This window comes from Cenococcum geophilum (genome assembly GCF_001692895.1).
Source record: "Cenococcum geophilum 1.58 unplaced genomic scaffold K441scaffold_35, whole genome shotgun sequence".
Taxonomy (NCBI): domain Eukaryota; kingdom Fungi; phylum Ascomycota; class Dothideomycetes; order Gloniales; family Gloniaceae; genus Cenococcum; species Cenococcum geophilum.
The window spans coordinates 218052-221068 of record NW_027137593.1 but is presented as its reverse complement, the minus strand read 5'-3'; positions in this window follow the sequence as shown (position 1 = coordinate 221068).

Genomic DNA, 3017 nt, shown 5'->3' with positions numbered 1-3017 from the left:
ATTTCTATATATAGCTGGATAAGAAAGTTGTCTACAACCACCTAATTATAGAGAAAGCTATAAGTTATATTAAAGGAGCCTTAATTATAATATTAAAGGATTTAGAGGAGTAATTAATAATAATTCATTGCTTAACGTCCGATTTGGATCCCTATTGGGCCTATGCGGACTACTCCTTATATATATGTAGGGAGAAAACTCTATTTAAGAAAACCCCGTAATCCATCTCCCCGCCTTTTAGGACTCGCCTATAAGGCGCCTGCGAGTTACCTGTAGTGCTCTTACTACCTTACTTTTTAACCTCTTTAGGAACCACTACTGCTGTAACAAGCCTACGGACGCGCTAGTATTGTAAACTTTACTCTACTACTATAGAGTTATCAGGGGGCGCCCGTTGCTCGCCCCCCCGCCCTTTATTACTATTTCCTTTACAACCTAGAACTGGTTTAGTACATTTTAGCTAATAAGCTACTGGGTAACCGCCTTAAGGCCTTTTTGTATTAAGAGTAGTGTCTTATAGTTCTCTATACCAGCTACTAAGAGTATTACTTCTTAGTTAGTGCGTAAGGGGCATAATAGTGTAACGGAACCTTGTAGTAAGAACTACGGTGGGTCCTGTTATTAGGCTAGGTGTGTAGGAAATGCAAGCAATAGTAATTGACAACATAATAATAACTGGTGGAGTAGTTGCCTAATAGATTAACTCTAATTATATTCTAAGAAATACTATAAGGAAGGAACTATCTAGGTAGGAACTAAGGGTCCTTAAATACACAACCGTACTCTTATAAAATCCTTCTTATATATAATATACGTCTTATATATAAGGTATATAAGTTCCTCTTATTCCTCTTATTTAATATATAGCACATTATATAACCTCGGTTACTATTTCTCGTTATATAGTTCTACCGGCTCTATCCTAGACCGTGCTTAAATTAACTAACTAGCTTCTTCCGTCTCTTCTCTAAGTAGTTATAATATTATACTTAAAGCGTCCGCAACACCATCTCCCTCCTTTTTATCTTTATTATTAAAGATTTAAAATATCTCTAAGTTGTTTACTAGAGGTATAATATCCGTTTAATTAATTTGGTTAATATTATTACTTATTATACCTAAAGCAATTTCTTCTTTACACGCCCAACGTCGTGCTCGTACTATTGCTGTAATATTATCTTTTAGTGAGATTATACCGTCTCCGTATTCTTGTTGTTTAAAAGAGGGGTTGGTTTATATTATATTGGCGAACCCATCTTTACAATAACCGTTCTTTTACTTAGAGTACACTAAAGCGAATATTCGTTCGTCCTATGACGTTTACTCTACCTCTAATACTAAATATGCGCGACCTATTACTCTTAATAGTTATTTAGTTCCCTAATTAATTTATTTTAGGGTCTTATATTTAATCTGCTACTGCGTAGCTAGATAGTAAACTATCTTAAGCCCTTACTAAGTTGGAATGTTCTCGTAATGCGGAATAGAAGGCCCTAAATACTTAGATTGTGGCGTTTACTTATTTACTTCGTCTTAAAAAGGGTTATAAAAAGGTTTATTTTAAAAAGTAGAAACTTATAGAATAAGGTTTATAGGAACTTAGCAATAAAAGAATGAATTCTCTTCTAATAGAGAAGAAAACAGATCCGAGTAGTTCGGCAACTACTCTTCTTAGGTCCCCCTTAGGTGACTTATTCTTTAGTAATCCTTTTTTATTAATACTACCTAACCTAATCTCCTTTAATACTCCTATACCTTTTTTATAGCGTTCTTTAAATTTTCTAATAGCTCCTAAGTAGTCTTAGTATAGCCTATCCACTTAACCTTGTACTATATTTTATTATTAACGTCCTTATAACTAACGATCTTTAAAACTTACCATTTATCTTCTTCTTATCCTCTATATATATCTGCTTTATAGACTAGTGGCTTAATATTTCCGTATACTAGCTCTAGTATTATAATATACTATATAGGGTAGATCTTTATTTTAGCTAGTAGGTTTAACTTAAACGTAACCGGTGAAATCCTCTATATAATTTTAAAAGGTCCTAGTTTAACGTGGTCTAACTTCTTACTTAGTTATTAACTCTTAAAATTTTTGTGTAGTAGCTATACTTTATCTCCCTCCTTAAGATCTGGTCCCTTAAATCTCTTAGTATTATAGTACCTTTTTATTTTTTCTTATACTTTCTTTGCTAATTCTATAAGGTCTTTATAAAGATTTATTAATATCTTTATTCTTTCTTTAGCTATACTACTCGTTTTCTTTACTTACTATAGTAACAACGATATTCTTAGCTTATATCCATAATTTGCCTTAAATAGTAATATGCCTATTCCCTTTTAAGGTATTATATTATATGCAAACTGTATAACTAGTAATAGTAATACCTAATTATTTTATATATAATTAATATAGTGCCTTAAATACTGCTTTAGTGTCTAATTAAATTTTTTCGTTTAACCGTCTATCTACGGATAATATATAGTGGAAGTTGCTACTCTAACTCCTTACTCTACTAAGAACACTTTTTAGAATACTACTACAAATCTTAGATCTCTGTCCGATATAATCTTACTTAGTACTCTATATCTTATAAACACTTCTTTAACATAAATTCTAGTAATATCTTTCGCTAAGATTTCTTCTATGCATACTATAAAGTATCCCCACTTTATAAGCTTGTTTACTATTACTAAGATCGCGTTATAATCTTATCCGGTAATAGGATCTCTTAACTTTAGTAACTTAATAATAAAGTCCTATAATATGACCTCCCATAGTCTCTCTGGTATTTTAATAGGTTGTAGCCCTCTATATGGCTTATATCTTATTAGTTTATTCCTTTAGTAATCTAGATACTCCTTTATTACTTTTCTTGCGATATTTTAGATTCTATTAATAATATACTTCTTCTAGAGTCTTAACACTAAGCCCATAGCTCCATTATGTCCTTAAGTTAATCCCTTATAGAACTCTTCCATAAATTACTCTACTATGCTTCTTAGGATAT